Raw genomic sequence first — 19,799 nt, forward strand, 5'->3', positions numbered from 1 at the left:
TCACAAGCCCCAGTGATATTCAAGAGAAAACATAGACCCCTCTTTTCTATGGCAGAAGTGTCAATGAATATATGATTATGTTTTAAAACTGTGACAAAGCCCTGAAGACATTTAAAGATCTTTCCATATACGAAGGTTGATACTGAACTCTTTCCTTTCACCATACCCAAAAATCAACTCGAGATGGATTAAAGACTTAAATTTAAGACCTAAAATGTAAAAACCCTAGAAAAAAACCCAGGACATCCCATTCTGGACATAGGCCTTGGCAGCAAAGATTTTATGACAAAATCTCCAACAGCAATTGCAACAGAAGTAACAATTTATAAATGGGATCTACTTAAATGAAAAAGCTCTGCACAGCAAAAGAAACTACCAACAGACTGAACAGACAACCTACAGAATGGGAGAAAATATTTGCAAACTGTGAATCTGACAAAGGTTGAATATCAGGAATCTATAAGAAATTTAAGCAAGTCAACAAACAAAAAACAAATAACTCCATTAAAAAATGGGCAAAGGACATGAACAGACACTTCTCAAAAGAAGACATACATGCATCCAACAAGCATATGAAAAAATGCTCAGCATCACTAATTAGAGAAGTGCAAACCAAGACCATACTGGGATACCATCTCACACCAGTCAGAATGACTATTATTAAAAAGTCAGAAAATAACAGATGTTGCAAGGTTGTAGAGAAAAAGGAGCACTTACACACTTTTTTTGGGGAATGTAAATTAGTTTAACCACTGTGGAAAGCAGTTTGTAACCTTCTCAATTTAAAACAGAACTGCTGTTCCGTCCAGCAATCTCATTACTGGGTATATACCCAGAGGAGTATAAATCATTTTACTGAAAAGACGCATGCACATATGTGTTCATCACAGCACTATTCACAATAGCAAAGACATGGAATCAATCTAGATGAGCATCGACGGTGGACTGGATAAAGCAAATGTGGCACATAAACACTATAGAATACTATGCAGCCATAAAACGAATGAATTTATGTCCTTTGCAGTAACATAGATGCAGCTGGACGCCATCAATCTAAACAAACTAATGCAGGAACAGAAAACCAAATACTGTATGTTCTCATTTATAAATGGGAGATAAACATTTAGTACACATGGACACAAAGAGGAGAACAATAGACACTGGGGCCTATGTGAGGGTGGAGGATGGGAGGAGGATGAGGACTGAAAAACTGTGTATTGGGTACTATGACTGGGTCTTGAAATCCTTTGTACACCAAACCATGGAACTTACCCATATAACAGACCTGCACATGTACCCTCTGAATCTAAAATAAAAGTTGAAAAATATAAATAAAGATCTTTCCATTTAACTCAAAATGTCTTTGAGTTTGATGTGCATTCTTCTCAAATACTTTTTGTATTTTAGGAATACATAACTCTTTTTTTAAAATTTTTTTCATTATACTTTAAGTTCTGGGATACATGTGCAGAACATGCAGGTTTGTTACATAGGTATGCATGTGCTGTGGTAGTTTGCTGCACCCGTCAACCCGTCATCTAGGTTTTAAGCCCTACGTGCATTAGGTATTTGTCCTAATGCTATCCCTTCCCTTGCCCCCACCCACCGACAGGCCCCAGTGTGTGATGTTCCCCTCCCTGTGTCCATATGTTCTCATTGTTCAACTCCCACTTATGAGTGAGAACATGTGGTGTTTGGTTTTCTGTTCCTGTGTTAGTTTGCTGAGAATGGTGGCTTCCAGCTTCATCCATGTCCCTGCAAAGGACATGAACTCATTCTTTTTTATGGCTGCATAGTAAGGAATACATAACTCCTATAGCTTTTAGAACAATATCTAATTACATTCTAGGCATATTGCATGGCATTATCTAACAATCTGGTCATGACTTTAAAAGAACTTTCTACTTGATAAAATGACCTTCAAAGGTCATTCTACGTGATGAAATCATTTATAACAAAATCTTTACTTCATTTCCAAATGAGCCAAAGATGCTACCTCTTAAAATGTACTCAGAATGAGAAAAGTCCTTGTCTTACTTTAATGGTTTCTTCAATTTTCTTGACTGATAAATGTGCAATGAAAAATATTTTATGTTCTCATGTACTGAATTCAACATATATACAGTGAGAATCTTTCGTAAGTAAAGTGAGTATTAAAGAAAAGTCTGGATTTTATCACGTGTCGATGGTTGTTGGGAAGTCATTCAGGATGAAAGGGACAAGATGAGCAATCAAAGTAAAGCAACTAACATGCTTGGGAACCTTTCAGCAGGAACTGCGATCTTCCAGTAATTCACCAAAATGAGGAACACAAAGGGAAAGAGGAGAGGCACCGATAATGTTCTCCAGGCCTTTTAGAAAACATGGAATTGTTCCTTTGGCCACAAACATGAGAATCTGCCAGAAAGGCGATTTTGTAGGCATCCACCGGGTGGATACTGTTCCAAAAGGAATGCCCCACAAGTGTTACCATGGCAAAACTGGAAGAGTCTACAGTGTCACCCAGCATGCTATTGGCATTGTTGTAAACAAACAGGGGCAAGATCTTGGCAAGAGAATTAATGTGCATATTGAGCATATTAAGCGTTCCAGGAGCTGAGATCATTTCCTGAAATGTGTGAAGGAAAATAATCCAAAAAAGAAGGAAGGCAAAGAGAAAAGTTCCTGGGTTCAACTAAAGGGCCAGTCCACTCCACCCAGAGAAGCACACTTTGTGAGAACCAATGGAAAGAAGCCTGAGCTGCTGGAGCCTATTCCCTGTGCATTCATGGCATAATAGGTGTAAAAGAAGCAAAAGACCTCTGGACTTTAAAAAAAAAAAAAAAAGAAATGAGGATGAATGTACTAAGAAAAGATGCAAGCAGATCTATAACCTGCTACAGAGAGGCTCAGCCTGAATCCAAGTTCCTTTTGTGTTTTATTCTATCTGTTTAGCTCCTGTAAGAATTTTAACCTTGATTCCACATTTTGGGTAATTTTGTCTATCCCCTCCCACCACCATTGAAACAAGCATTGATAGACGCTGAATACATATTTGTTAACTGAATGAATAAATGACCAATATTCAAAGAATCTGAATATAATTAATCAGCTCTTAACACCAAAATTACATTGCTCATAATTTATTTCTCCAGCCTTGAATCAGAAGGCATTCAAATCCCCTAGAAGTAGTCATCATTATCATAATCAGCGATCATTGTTTTCTCAGCCAAATTATTTTGCTTTTTTGAGTGTTTTGATTCCAGTTAAAGAAGTACATACATATTTCTCTCCAACTGGGTGGTTTTTCTTTAAGCTAAATACGATGATAGAAAACCAGAACTCTAAAACTCAGAGTGATCTCATGGACACTCAAACCATCACCAGCTTTTCTCAGTATCTACTGTTGTCAGATAAGAAACAACGCCCAGAAATAGTGTCTTGTGAGGTTCCAGTGAAACGCACTGAGGAAAATACAACCTTTGATGAATGGCGAAGGCAAAATAATGTTACAAAATTGCCATCCCCCAAATTCAGCTTTCAATCTCACTCAATTGTGTCTCATAATGTGGGGCTGGAGATAGATTCGTGAGATCTGCCACTGATTTATACACAGTTGCAAGATTGCTCTACCTTTTACATTTTATTGGTTGTTTCTATCTCCACGTTGATCTCCTCTTTCGCCTCTTAAGTTCTGCGCTCTCTTTGCTTTGTCTTACATGCCTTGTGCAGCTCTTAAAACTAACCTATTCTTGTTAAGGGGGCCCAAGAGGAAAAAGCTATACCTGTGATTTAGGGTGATGATTTTAATTCTCAAAAGCCCTCTAAATATAGAGCCTACTTCCTTGAAAAAATGTGGCAGATTTTTTGCTTTCAAGAATCTGAAGGGAGTGCTGAACAGAGGGGGAGAATGAAATGTGAAATGAGTTCTCAAGTCCTGTACCTTGGCAAGCTGAGCTATGTCTGGGTGGGAAACAATTCAGGAGGAACAGCATGGGCGGGTGGATGTGTTGTCTCCTCCTGCTATTGCAGCTAAGTGACTGGAGTGTCAAAGCTTCGCAGCGTTTAAAAACAAAAGGTTGCTGGTAGGAGGGCCTCTAGCTATTTTTGATTTATTACCTAATCTTTAGACACTAGAAATTAACAACAACAATGAGAAGAAATGAAAAGGGGCAGTGACTAGCAGAAGCTCTACAATGATGATTCATTCATATGAGTAAGTGGCATCATTTTCAGCATTAAAATAAACTAGGTATGGCCATTTGAGAAACATCAAGCTCCCCATTATTCTTTATTGCCTAGAATTTCATCATTGTACATTTTAAACACCTGGTCATGAATATTAGCTTCAAAAGACAGTTGCTCTGGCTTTTTATAACTTAACCATTGAAAAACCTCTTGTAATTGGCACTTTATGTATTTTAGGAATCATATGTAAAAGTGAGGGAACATTTTGCTTTGGAATTTGCAGAACTTGCAGCTACTCGGTGACTCCAGTCAGATGGAGTCCACAGAGATGTCTTTCTTCCTGTTGCCTTTTTACCTGTTTGCTGAATGGTCTAGATAGATCATCAGTTTACAAACTGGTCCATGGAATTTTAGTAAGTAGCTCTTAGGAAAACAACCTTCATTGAAAAATTAAGTTTGGAAAAGGAAGATCACTGATCTAGTGGGTCTAAAATATGTATATACCATTTTAGGTATATATACCTAAATTTACCACATTTACCTATGTGGTAAATTGATTTTAATATTCTGCATTGACTAATATTGCTACTATATTATGCTGCATCAGCTATTGTTGCTGTTGGCAGTTATCACTGCGTTTAGTAGTGTTATTTCTGACTTCATTAGAAATAGATTTAGTATGTTTTAATTTAAATTGTTTCCTATTTTTGAAGAGTGGATTAGATAACTGTTCTCAGTTGTTCCCCCAATCCCTGTTATAGAATTATACCTCCCCACTGTGTCATGGTGGGTAGAGTGTACTTCCCTGCCCCAAGGACATTGAGCTTGGTCACATGACCTTATTTGGCCACTGGAAGATCAATGTACTTGACTCAAGTAAAGTCTTTCCATGTGTTCCTTTGAACTGTAATGAAAAGAGCACACCTCAGGTAGCTGGTACTTGTTTCTAAAGGTCTGAGAATGAAAATATGTGTAGCAGAAATAAACTGGACTAGAGCCTGGAGTTCAGCTTGGCATAGCAAAGCTCAGCCTAGATTGGCCAAATCCCTGCAATGTGCAGGCCTGTGAGGATAAAAATAAATGTTTATTGCTATAAGCCACTGAAATCTTGGGTTTATTATGTAGCAAAAATGAACTAATTCAGACATTGGTACTAGAAGTAAGATGGTACCTTTATAAAAACCTAAAATATACAATATGTCTTTGGAACTAGGAGGCAGGTGGTATAAAATCCAGCATAGGCAGCTGGAAAACTTACAATCTGTGGTATGTACTGTCGAAACATTTGGATAAACTATCATCTGCTATACCTTGGGAGACAGAAAATATACCTAATCAAATTGTAAAATTAGAAAGACATGAAAACAGAACATTGAGATCATGAACAGGTTGTTGCAAGAAAGAAATGAGCTCAGTGAAGGACTGGCCAATTTGCCAGCAGAATTGAAGGGGAACACCAAGAGCCCAGACAATACAGGACTGGATAATAAAACTGTTTCTGACTGAATCTTAGCTATGGCCATAAAGACCAAATTAAAGATGGGATCAGTAGAATCCTCTTTTAAGACCCCCAAAATTAAAGTAGTAATGGGACATCTTTACCCATAGGTAAAGTTTGCTAAAATCCAATTTATAATTGAATTCGTTGATGGTTGGTTCTTCTGTGTCTTCTAAGAATTTTTTGCTTATCCCAGAGTTAAAGAAAATATTCTTCTATTTTCTTCTAGAAACTTGATGGTTTTTACACTTAGGTCAATGATTTTTTAAATTAATTTTTGTCTATAGTATAAGGAAAGATTTAAATTCTTTTTTTTTTTCCTTTGTGGATATGCAGTTACTTCAGCATCACTTATTGAAAAGATCGTTCTTTTTCACATTGAATGTTATTAGCCTCTTCGTTAAACATCAGGTAGCTAGGCTCCCCATTCTGATCCATTAATCTATGAATTTATCCTTATGTGAAATAGAATATCTGCTGTTTCAATTAGCATAGCTTTTTGATAAGCTTTAGAATCTTTCAATGTTTCTCCTCTAACTTTGTCTTTCTTCTTGAGATTATCTACTAAGATTGACTATTTCAGCTCCTTTTTTCCATATACATGTTAAAATCATTTTATCAATATCTACAAAAAATGTCTGCTGATATTTTGTTTAGGGTTAGAATCAACAATTTAAAAGTATTGAATCTTTGATGCATGAGCATGCTATGTCTTTCCATTTATTTAGGTCTTCTTTAATTTTTTCACAGCAGTGGTTTTCTTGTAGTTTTCTGTTGTAGTTTTAGGCATAGAAGGCTTGATTTTATTTTATTAAATTTACTCCTAAATACTTGCTATTTTTAAGTTGTAGATGGATTATTTTTAAGTTTAATTACACAATGGTTTGTTGCATGTATATGGAAATGCCATTGACTTAAAAATATTGACCTTATAAAGCAACTGCAACAAAAGCAAACATTGACAAATGGGAACTAATTAAACTAAAGAGCTTCTGCACAGCAAAGAAACTATCATCAGAGTGAACAACCTACAGAAAGGGAAAAAGTTTTTGCAATCTACCCATCTGACAAAGGTCTAATATCCAGAGTCTACAAGGAATTTAAACAAATTTACAAGAAAAAGCAAGCAACTCCATTAAACAGTGGGCAAAGAACATGTACAGACACTTCTCAAAAGAAGACATTCATGCAGCCAACAAACATGAAAAAAGAAACCTCAACATCACTGATCATTAGAGAAAGGCAAATCAAAACCACAATGAGATACCATCTCACACTAGTTAGAATGGCAGTTATTAAAAAGTCAGGAAACAAATGCTGGCGAGGTTGTGGAGAAAAAGGAATGCTTCTGCACTGTTGGTGGGAGTATAAATTAGTTCAACCATTGTGAAAGACAGTGTGGCAATTCCTCAGCGGTCTAGAGGCAGAAATTCCATTTGACCCAGCAATCCCATTACCGGGTATATACCCAAAATAATATAAGTCATTCTATTATAAACATACATGCACATGTATGTTCATTGCAGCACTATTTACAATAGCAAAAACATGGAATCAACCCAAATGCCCATCAATAATAGACTGGATTTAAAAAATATGGTACATATACACCATGGAATACTATGCAGCCTTAAAAAGGAATGAGATCATGTCCTTTGCAGGGACATGATGGAGCAGGAAGCCATTATCCTCAGCAAACTAACACAAGAACAGAAAACCAAACACTACATGTTCTCATAAGTGTGAGCTGAACGATGAGAACACATGGACACATGGAGAACAACAGACACTGGGGCCTGTCAGGGGTCACTGGGAGGGAGAACATCAGGAAAAATAGCTAATAGATGCTGGGCTTAATTCCCAGGTGAGGGGTTGATCTGTGCAGCAAACCACCATGGCACACATTTACCTATGTAACAAACCTGCACATCCTACACATGTACTCCAGAATTTAAGAGTTGATGAAAAAAAAGTATTGACCTTATATTTGATGGCTTTGCTAAATTAACTTATTGGTTATAGTAGTATGCAGATTCTTTTGACTTTTCATATCATCTGCAATTAATGAGAGTTCAACTTATACCTTTCTAATCTTTGACTTAAGGAACTGCTCGAAATTTGAAAATCTGAAGAGACATTACAACTAAATACAATCTGTGATTCTGTACTATATCCTGTATTGGAGGAAATTTCTCTAAAGGACAATATTAGGACAACCGATAATATTGGAATTTGAACTACATGTTAAATACAAGTATTGTATCAGTGTTGTTAATTGTACTGAGGAGAGGTAGGAGTATTCTTCTTGGAAAATATATACTAATATATCAAGGGTAACAGGGCACGCTATATGAAGCCTACTCTCAAATGATTTAGAAGAATCAGAGAGAAAGAATAAATGTGCCAAAGTATAAAACGTTAGTGATTCTGGGTAAAGGAGTTCTTTGTATATTCTCATGACTTTTCTGTAAATTTAAAATGATCTAAAAAGAAAAAGGGTGTCTCTTGTAAAGAGAATAGAGTTGGTTCTAGGGTTTTAAAATTTATTTAATTTAAATAATTAATTTTTTTGAGACAGGGTCTCACTTTGTCACTCAGGCTGGAGTGCAGTGGTGTGAACACAGCACACTGCAGCCTTGACATCCCAAGCTCAGGTGAGCCTCCCAGCTCACACCCACAAGTAGCTGGGACTACAGGTGTGCCCCACAATGCCCAGCTAATTTTTGTATTTTTTGTAGTAACAGGATTTTGCCACATTGTCCTGACTGATCTTACACTCTTGACCTCAGGCAATCTACCTGCCTTGGCCTCCCAAAGTACAGGGATTACAGGCATGAGCCACTGCACCTGGCCAGTTCTGTTTGTTTTTTTTTTTTTAAATCCCATTTGACAACCAAGATTTTGGTGCATTTATATTTAATGTAGTTACTAATATGCTGAGTATAGGCCTACCATCATTTGCTACTTGTTTTTTATTTATTTTATCTATTCTTTGTTCTATTTTTCTCTTTTTCTTTTCTTCTTTTGGATTAACCAGTTGTTTTTATTATACTTTTAAAAAATCTTCTATATTGGCTTTTCAGATATACCTTTTTGTATCTTCTCAGTAGTTATTCTAAAGTTGTTCTGTTCAGTACGGTAGCAATTAGTTATATATTACTATTTAAGTTTAAATTAGTTAAAACTAAAATTCCAATTTCTTAGTTGCACTGGTCACATTTCAAGTGCACAATAGTCACATGTGGCTAGTCACTGCTATATTGGACAGTAAGGATGACAGAACATTTCTCTAATTTCAGAAAATTCTATTGAACAGAACTGCTCAACAAATTAAAATATGTACCCTTAATTTATTACCGTCTACCTTGACTTCATATTCTACCACTTTACAAATAATGTAAAATACTTACAACAGTATATTTCCATTTACCTACCCTCTAGTCATTTGTGCTACTATTGTCATATATTTTACTTGTACAAATGTACTAAATCCCACAATATATTGCTTATTTTTACTTTATTTTTATTTTTATTTTATTTTATATTTTTTGAGATGGAGTCTCGCTCTGTTGCCCAGGCTGGAGTGCAGTGGCGTGGTCTCGGCTCACTGCAAGCTCCACCTCCCAGGTTCACGCCATTCTCCTGCCTCAGTCTCCTGAGTAGCTGGGACCACAGGCGCCCATCACCATACCTGGCTAATTTTTTGTATTTTTAGTAGAGATGGGGTTTCACCGTGTCAGCCAGGAAGGTCTCAATCTCCTGACCTCGTGATCCCCCCGCCTCAGCCTCCCAAAGTGCTAGGATTACAGGCTTGAGCCACAGCACCCGGCCTATTTTTACTTTAAATGGTAAATAGCCTCTTTAAAATTTTAAAGAAAAATTATGTATTTCTATTTACTCAGATATTTCTCTTTCCAGTGCTTTTTATTTCTTTCTAAAGATTTATGCTTCCATATGTGATTATTTTTCTTTGGCCCAAAGAACTGCCATTAGTATCTCATGTTGCCTAGTTCTGCTGGCCTCAAACTCGCTCAGCTTTTATTGTTTAGATGTATTTTTGGTTTTTAGCAGTTTGACTATGATATGCTGATATGGTTTGGCTCTCTGTCTCCACCCAAGTCTCACCTTGAGTTGTAATAATCTCCACAAGTCATGGGAAGGACCTGGCAGGAGGTAATTGAATCATGAGTGTGAGTTTTTCCTGTGCTGTTCTCATGATAGTGATTAAGTCTCACAAGATCTGATGGTTTTATAAAGGGGAATTCCCCTGCACATGTCCTCTTGCCTGCTGCCATGTAAGATGTGACTTTGCTCCTCGTTCGCCTTCTGCCATGATTGCAAGGCCTCTCCAGCCATGTGGAACTGTGAGTCAATTAAACCTCTTTCCTTTATACCCAATCTCAGGCATGTTTTTATTAGCAGTGCGAGACTAGAGTAATAAATGTGCTTAAATGTGATTGAATATTGAGGTTTATGTTTTTCTTCAATTGTCAGGCATTATATTTTAAATTATTTCTTCTGCCATATTCTCTTCTACATCTGGAACTCTATATGTTAGGCTATTTGATATTATCTCATATGTCTGCCATATGGAGCTATTAAGTAATTTTTTCTCTCTGTTTATTGTGTGGATAATTTATGTTGGTTTTGATAGGTATAAGTGTGTATGGTTGAGAAGATAGTAGCACAAATACATTAGAATATCAAACAAAACATAACCTAGAAGAAAAAAATTGTAAAAAATAGGCATCAATAGGGGAAACATTTTGCAAGTGATGATGATCTAGGCCTCCTTTTCCTGTTGTTATTCCTCATCTTCCTCTATTCTGCTTCAGTGCCTGCCAGCGAGTTCTTTTGTGAAAACATTGGGTGAAAGCATAGCACTGTGTATGTCAAAAAGCCAAAGGAAAGATACCCTCATGGAAAAATTAATTTTCAATTGTCAAAAATATTTCTGTGGTAAGTTTAAAATTAAAAATTTCATCTCACTAATAAATCTATGAAAGCCAATTGTGAATGATAAAATTTATTACTGATGCCATTCAGATTCTAATGTGATGGACAATCCATGTAAACACAATTGATCAGTCAGAAACAGGATGAGGATGTTCTAGCAACAGCCATATATATCTTCTAAAAAGAGATTTCAACGCTTTTTTCCCCAAACTTTGCTGCTTACACAGACATTCAGTAAGTAGTAATAATAACAAAAACAATAGTCATGCTAGGAAGGAACAGAAGGCAACAGAAAGGGGCAAACTTTTATTGGGCTTTTGCTTAGTGCAAGGCATTGAATGAAGTCTCTCTGAGACAGGTACTATTATTATTCTCAACAGATAGAGAAGGAAAACAAAGCACAGAGAAGTTGTGCCACTTGACTGGTGCTGGGGAAATCTACCCAGCATCTACTTTACCTCCATGGTGAGTGGCAGTAATGATCTTTGGAGTATTGATCTTGGACCAAGTGGTGAATCTATTTGAGTGGAAAATAATTCAATCCCTCCTGCCAATGATTAAAAGCTGGGCCAATGATCCAATTCTTGCCAATGAAACATGAGAAGAGGTTTGATGGAATCCCTGGGGAAAGGCCTTCATTTAATTTAAAGGCCAACTTCACTCTCCTACTGGGCCTACACAAAGAGGTACATAGCCATGGTTGCTTCTGGTGGTAACCTCATAAATGCAAAAGGAGCTAGACTTATTATGATGTAGGGAGAAGAATATCAAGACAGACAAAAATAACCTGGATTTTTGATGACAATTGATGACCTCTGAATCTGCCTATTCGTGGGCTTCCTCTTACAAAAAGGATAATTTTTTTCTCCTTTGCTTAAGCCAGTGTGCACATGAGTTGAATCTCACTAAAGTCATGCCCATTTAACTTTACTGCTTAAAAGTCAATAAATTATTTTATTCTCACTGTTCACCACAAGAAAAATAAACACTTGCACACAATCTTTGCATGTCTTGTTTGGTTAAACACGTTTTCTACTGTTTATTATTTAAAAGTAAATGTGTTCATAATTCATATTGCAAAAGGCTACTTTTCCTAGTGAGTAAAAAGCTCCTGCAAATCAATAAGAAAATAATTTAAAAAAAGCAAATACTATGAACAAGCAATTCACAGGAAATGAAATACAAATTTATCCCCCACTTTTTTTTGAGATGGGGTTTTACCCTGTCACTGGAGTGCAGCGGCACGACCTCAGCTCTCTGCTGTGGGGGAAAGAAAGAGAGATCAGACTGTTACTGTGTCTTTGTAGAAAGAAGCAGACATAAGAAACTCCATTTTGTTCTGTACTAAGAAAAATTTTTCTGCCTTGAGATGCTGTTAATCTGTAACCCTAGCCCCAACCCTGTGCTCGCAGAAATATGTGCCGTGTTGACTGAAGGTTTAATGGATTTAGGGCTGTGCAGGATGTGCTTTGTTAAGAAGTGTTTGCAGGCAGTATGCTTGGTAAAAGTCATCACCATTCTCCAGTCTTGAGTACCCAGGGACACAATGCACTGCGGAAGACCACAGGGAGCTCAGCCCAAGAAAGCCTGGGTATTGTCCAAGATTTCTCCCCACTGAGGCAGCCTGAGATATGGCCTCATGGGAGGGGAAAGACCTGACCGTCCCCTAGCTTGACACCTGTAAAGAGTCTGTGCTGAGGAGGATTAGTGAAAGAGGAAGGCCTCTTTGCAGTTGAGATAAGAGGAAGGCATCTGTCTCCTGCTCGTCCCTGGGAATGGAATGTCTCAGTGTAAAACCTGATCATACATTCTATTTACTGAGATAGGAGAAAACCGCCTTATGGCTGGAGGTGAGACATGCTGGCGGCAATACTGCTCTTCACTGCACTGAGATGTTTGTGTAAAGTCAAACATAAATCTGGCCTACGTGCACATCGAGGCACAGCACTTTTCCTTAAACTTATTTATGACACAGAGACGTTTGCTCACATGTTTTCCTGCTGACCGTCTCCCCACCATTACCCTATAGTCCTGCCACATCGCCCTCACCGAGATGGTAGAGATAGTGATCAATAAATACTGAGGGAACTCAGAGACCAGTGCCAGCGTGGGTCCTCCATATGCTGAGCGCCAGTCCCCTGGGCCCACTGTTCTTTCTTTATACTTTGTCTCTGTGTCTTATTTCTTTTCTCAGTCTCTAGTCCCACCTGACGAGAAATACCCACAGGTCTGGAGGGGCTGGCCCCCTTCGTCTGCAGTCTTGATTAGCCAGCTTCAGGCGATCCTCCCACCTCAGCCTCCCCAGTAGCTGGGACCACAGGCATGTGACACCATGCCCTGCTAATTTTTTTATTATTTGTAGTGATGAGATCTTGCTATATTGCCCAGGATGGTCTTGAACTCCTAGATTCTCCTGCGTCAGCCTCCCAATGTGCTGAGATTGCAATTGTGAGCCATCATGTTCAGCCAAATTCATCTTAAATATATGAAAATGTATTTATCCTCACTCATAGTAAGATAAGTGAAAATTAAAATTGCATAAAGAGGTGGGCGCGGTGGCTCACGCCTATAATCCAGCACTTTGGGAGGCCAAGGCGGGCAAATAACAAGGTCAAGAGATCGAGACCATCCTGGCTAACACGGTGAAACCCCATCTCTACTAAAAATACAAAAAATTAGCCGGGCATGGTGACACATGCCTGTAGTCTCAGCTACTCAGGAGGCTGAGGCAGCAGAATCACTTGAACCCGGGAGGTGAAGGTTGCAATGAGCCGAGATTGCACCACTGCACTCCAGCCTGAGTGATAGAGCGAGACCCCATCTCAAAAAACAAACAAACAAACAAACATAAAGATACTATTTTTATACAATCAGATTAATGAAGATAAACAATTTTGATAACTCACTATGTTGATGAGGCTGTGGAGGAATAGGCATTCCTATGTATTACTGATGGTCATTTAATTAGAACAACTTTTATGAAAGGTAATTTGGCAACGTCTTTTTTGACCCAGTAATCCCACTTACAGAAATTTAATTTACAGATATATTTACAGTCACGTGACATATTTTCACAAGCTTATTGCTTTCAGTATTATTTGCAATAGCCAAAAATTGGAAACAACATACGTGTCTATCCATGGGATCTAGTTAAATAAATTATGATTTTTCCATGCCATGAAATACTATGGAAGTATTACAAATGAGAAAATTCTTTATGAAGATACTTAAGGTGATATCAAAGATACATTGTTTAAAAAAAAAAAACTGGAGAGTAGTAGTGTGTATACGGTGCTACCATTTATATATGAGAGAAAATAATATATAAAGTGCACTTATATGCATGTATATTCACATAAATGTATGTTTTGCAAATATATACATTTGCCCAACTATTCATTAACTAGTTGGATAGTTAACTAGTTACCTCTAGAAGGATATATAAAAAAATGATATTTTTTTTGCATATTGGAAGGAGAACCAAGTAGCTGAAGGTAGGAGTTAGAGGGAGCTTAGTACTTTTTGAATTTAAACATAAAATTATTTGAAAAATAAGCACAAATTTAAAAACCCCAAATAGTCAAACAAATATATACACATTTTATACACATATGGTCATTAGAACAACTTCTGTTAGTAATTTGTTTAAATTATCTTTAAGAATTTAAAGAGTTTTTTCTAAAGCTGCATATTATTCATTATAAATGAATAATCTTTCTTTCTTTCAAAGCAGAAAGGAATTTATTAAGAAAATTTGCCTGCAGAATTTCTGGCATGGTGTGGGTACCACACCATCAATTCCAGGCTGTCAAGAGAAATGCCTTTAACTACACTGTAATTTTTCAACAAAAATTGTGCTTGCTGCAGCTACAGTCTGCTATACATAATTTTGGTTGCATACATCCTTTTTGTGATTAATAATATTTTAATTATTTATTTGACATATAATACTACATATTTATAGGGCACCTAATGATGTATAATAGATAGGGATCAGTTGAAGGTAATTAGCATATCCATCTTCTCAAACATTTATCATTTCTTTGTGTTGGGAACATTCAATATCCTCCTTCTAGCTATTTGAAACTATATAATGTATTTTTGTTAACTATAGCCATCTACAGTGGTATAGAGCACTAGAATTTATTCTTCCTATCTAGCTGTAATTTTGTATCCTTTAACAGATGTCTCCTTATTTCCCCTTCCCCCCATCCTTCTTAGCCTCTAGCATCCTTTGTTCTACTTTTGATTTCTATTAGATCAACATTTTTTAGCTTGCACATGTGAGTGAGAACATGCAGTGCTTAACTTTTTGTTCCTAGCTTATTTCACTTAACAAAAGATTCTCCAGTTCCATCTATATTACCATGAATAACAGGATTTCATTCTTTTTAATGGCTGAATGGTAGGCCATTGTGTGTATATATGCCACGTTTTCTTTACCCATTCATTTGTTGTTGGACACTTAGGTTAATTCCATAACTTGGCTACTGTGAATAGTGCTGCAATAAACATAGGGGTGCAGATGTCTCCTTGATATATTGATTTTCTTTCCTTAAGAAATCCCAGTAGTTGGAGTCTTGGATCCTATGGTAGTGTTAATTATAGTTTTTTGAGAAACATTCATACTGTTCTCCCTAGTTGCTATACTAGTTTACATTACTTTCTTTTCTTTTCTTTTCTTTTCTTTTCTTTCCTTTTCTTTTCTTTTCTTTTCTTTCTTTCTTTCTTTTTCTTTCTTCTTTCTTTCTTTCTTTGATCTATTTTGAATTTTTTTTTTTGACAGTCTCACTCTGTGGCACAGGCTGTAATGCAGTGGCATGATCTCAGCTCACTGCAGCCTCCACCTCCCAGGTGAAAGCGATTCTCATGCCTCAGCCACCTGAGTAGCTGGGGTTACAGGTGTGTGCCACCATGCCCAGCTAACTTTTGTATTTTTTGTAAAGATGCGGTTTCACCATGTTGGCCAGCTGAACTCCTGACCTCAAGTGATCCACACACCTTGGCCTCCCAAAGTGCTGGGATCATAGGCATGAGCCACCATACCTGGCCAGAGTTGATTTTTGAATAGGATAAGAGGTGATGGTCTAGTTTCATTCTTCTGCATGTAGATATCAAGTTTTCCCAGCACCATTTATTGAAAATACTGTCCTTTCCCCAATGAGTGTTCTTGGCACCTTTGTCAAAAATCAGTTTCATATAAATACATGGATTAATTTATGGGTTCTTTGTTCTGTTCCATTGTTCTATGTGTCGGTTTTTATGTCAGAACCATGCTGTTTTGGTACTAAAGCTTTGTAGCATATTTTGAAGTCTGGTAGTGCCATGCCTCCCGCTTTGTTCTTTTTGCTCAGAATTGCTTTGGCTATTCAGGTTTTTTTTTTTGGTTCCAGACAAACTTTAGGATTATTTTTTTCTATTTGTTGTGAGGAATATCATTGGCATTTTGATAGGAATTGCATTGAATTTGTAGGTTGCTTTGGGTAGTATGGTCATTTTAACAATACCGATTCTTCCCATTCATGAACATGGAATGTCTTTCCATTGTTTCTTCTTCAATTTCTTTCATCAATGTTTTATAGTTTTTCTTGTCAAGTTATTTCACCTTCTTGGTTAAATTTACTCATAGGCATTATTTTGTAGCTATTGTAAATGGAATTGGCTTCTTGACTTCTTTTTCATCTAGTATGTTGTTTGTGTATAGAAATATTGCTGATTTTTGAGTGTTGGTTTTGTATACTGCAACTTTGCTTAATCCTTTTATTAGTTCTAAGAATTTTTTGGTAGAGTCTTCAGTTTTTCTATATATAAGATCATGTCACCTTCAAGTAGGAACAATCTGACTTCCTCCTTTCCAATTTGGATGCCCTTTATTTCTTTATCTTGCTTAATTGCTCTTGCTAGAACTTTTAGAACTATGATGAATAAGAGTGGTGAGGGGCATCCTTGTCTTGTTTCAGTTCTTAGAGAAAAATATTTCAGCTTTCCCTCACTCAGTATGATGTTGTCTGTGGGTTTTCCATATATGGCCTTTCTGTGTTGAGGTACTTTCTGTCTGTACCTAAATTATTGAGAGTTTTTATCATGAAGCAATGCTGAATTTTATTGAATGCTTTTTCTGCATCTGTTGAGATGCTCATATAGTTTTTGTCATTCACTCTGTTTATGTGATGTATCACATTTATTGATTTGTGTATGTTGAGCCATCCTTGCATCCCTTGTATAAATCTCACTTGATCATGGTGTATTATCTTTTTGATGTATTGTTGGATTTTGTTTGCTAGTATTTTGTTGAGGATTTTTGCAGCTGTGTTCATCAGGGATATTGACCTGTAGTTTTCTTTTTTGTTGTTGTGTTTCTATAGTGATTTCTACGCATCTGATAGAACAGTTGCCTCTTCCAATTTTATGGAGTAGGTTTTGTAGGGAAATACTTATTTGTATATATGGCTCTTGGGGTGTCAGTTTGGTGGAGTGCATTGGCTTTGGTTCTAGGTAGATGCAGTAACATAGTCTCTATGCAGTTTTTTCATGGAATGATGTTTGTGTCTCAGTGGCTTAGGCTGAGAATTTGTGGTGGTGATAGTAGTACGTCTTTGCTGAGGGTGGGATTACAAGGCTGTTTCTCAGGTCTGGAGTGTGTGCGTATGAAAGGTGGGTCAGCCAACTTGGGGCCTGGCGCTCTGGGGTTGGGGCCATGAGCCTGTTATTCTAGCCAGGCACTGATGTGCAGTTGCTTGACCAGCCTGGGGCTGTGCCTTTCAACCATAGCCTATGGGGCTGTTCTTCAGGTCCCAGATGTGGAGTCATGGCTGCTTAGCTGGCATGGAAATAATTCTGCCACAGGCAGCCCATGAGGTTGTTTCTCAAGCCTTGATTGCAGGCACAGGGCCCTTGGGCAGGCCAGGGGCATGTCCTTGAGGAAGGCAGGCACCACTGGGCTCTTCCTTAGACCCTGGGCCCAGGCATGTAGCTACTCCACTGGCCTGGGAGCATGTCAGCTGCTCAGTGGCTCAGGGATCTCTCCAGCTCAAGAGAGGGCACACTGGTGCTGCGTCTCATGCTTATAACCCCAGCAATTTGGAAGGTTGAGGTGGGAGGATCACTTGAGCCCAGGAGTTTGAGGTCAGCCAAGGCACATAGTAAGACCTCATCTCTACAAAAAAATAAAAATAAAAAATAAACAAGAGAGAGGACATACTATGGTTTGGCTGGCTCAAGGATGGGTTTGCCCTGGGCAGGACTGCCATACTCTTCCTCTGGTAAGGAGGGTTGGTTTCCCTGCTGTGCAAGACCATCGTCACAGGAAACCCTGGACCCAGGTTCTGCAGCAGCTTGGACCACAGGGCCTGGGGAGGGCACAACTCCTGCTCCTAATCTGGAGCAGTGCAGCTGCATGAATTCCTAGCAGCTCTGCAAACCAGGCTCAGGCAAGGACTGTGGAATTCTTCTATAGTAAAGATGGCAGGCATCTGTGGTGGCAATGGAGACTGTTGGAATTCTTCTGCTTACCTTTTCCCTGAAAGGGAAGTCCCTTCTGTCTTCAAGCAAATCCAATCTGGGTGGGACAGGTAGAGCTTCAGAGGCCAGGTGCCTCCATAGGGCCTTCCTGGGCTTCTAATCACCACAGGTGCCTTTCCATTCCCTGCTGCACTCCAGCACTCTCCTTCAACACTACGGTCAATTTTTAGCTGTTTATTTGTTGCATTGGTCCTTTTTTGTCAGGGGGAGGAGCACCAAGTATCTCTAGTCAGCCATCTTGCTGAACTCACTCCTAGACATGTTTCTTAATTAAACAAAGATGTACATCCAGATTTCTTGATATAGAAAGATGTTCACATCATAAAACATAAAAAATTGCACATATATATGCATAGACGTATAGATGTGTATAGAAATAGAGATAGATGGAGAGAGGAGAGATGTATACATTGTACACAGATACACACACGTCCCTCTAGAGAGATGCCTGAAAGTATTATAGGTATCAAATATTACCAGTGATAATCTCTCCCTAGGTGGTAGAATTTACAAAATTTTTGTTTTTTTCTTTGTACTTTTCTACAGTTGAATTTATTTTACAATTATTCCTCAAAAGAATAAAGTTTTGTAAAAGAATACAAAATATTCATAAGCTGGAAAGATTTATGCCATAAGAATAATAACATAAGAATAATAACATCTAAATTGCCACTTGAGCTTAGAATACAAATCGCTGATTTTAAAGTAAATGGCACTGGTTCTCTTTCTGAATAGCATGACAGCCTACCAAGAGCAGGATTTTTCTAAAGTTCCAGATATTTCCAGGTCTCACAGTTCTACAATTTTTTTTGTGCCAGTGCTTTCCTGGATGCAAATTTAGACAGGAAATGAGTCCATGTTATTTTTTCTTGCCAAAAAACAAAATTACACAGAAGAACTCATAAAAGAAAGGCACTAATCCACCCCAAAATTAAAATCCCTTAAGCAGATAGCATATGCACCCTGAACACCACCAGCCTCACCTTAGCCTAATGTAGGAGATGATTTGGCCTGACTTTTATACCCTGTCCTAGTCTGTTTGTGTTGCTATAAAGAAATACCTGAAGCTGGGTAATTTATAAAGAAAACAGGTTTATTTGGCTCATGGTTCTGCAAACTGCACAAGAAGTATGACAACAGCATCTGCTAGTTGTCTTCTAGTGAGAGTTTCAGGCTTCTTCCACTCACGGTGGCAGATGAAGGAGAATCCATGTGTTCTTCTTAACCACCAGCTCTTATGGGAACTAACAGCGAAAGGGCATTCATGAGAGATCCATCCTCTGTGAACCAAACACCTTCCACTAGGCCTCACCTTCAACATTGAAGATCAAATTTCAACATAAGATTTGGAGGATCAAATACCCAAACTACACTATACCCTTATCCAGGAGAACTACTAGGTTATTTTCTCCTCTCTACCCTGTCCTCTGGCACTGATCAATTTTCCTAAATTTCCTCTTGAAATCTTGAAGTTGCCAGCACAGTTGCTCCTTACACTAAATTGTCACATGATCTCTTTACCCAGTAACTCCTCATGTATAACTACAATATTGAAAGAAGCACAGGACTTCCAATACGGATAACAAGTGTATACATATTAAAAAAGGAGTTATATGTACATATTAACCTCATAAAGAAGGACATTGGCTTATTCTAA

At 37.8% G+C, this 19,799-nt stretch overlaps 1 protein-coding gene and 1 pseudogene across 1 annotated transcript in view; both read left to right on the forward strand.

Moving 5' to 3' along the window:
* The window catches only part of ARG1 (arginase 1), a 283,819-nt gene that overhangs the window by 165,065 nt on the left and 98,955 nt on the right, over window positions 1-19,799 (forward strand). The window lies entirely within an intron of this gene.
* On the forward strand, window positions 2,302-2,776 carry LOC116475936 (large ribosomal subunit protein eL21-like; annotated as a pseudogene).

This window comes from Hylobates moloch, unplaced genomic scaffold, assembly GCF_009828535.3.
Source record: "Hylobates moloch isolate HMO894 unplaced genomic scaffold, HMol_V3 SCAFFOLD_2, whole genome shotgun sequence".
Lineage (NCBI taxonomy): Eukaryota > Metazoa > Chordata > Mammalia > Primates > Hylobatidae > Hylobates > Hylobates moloch.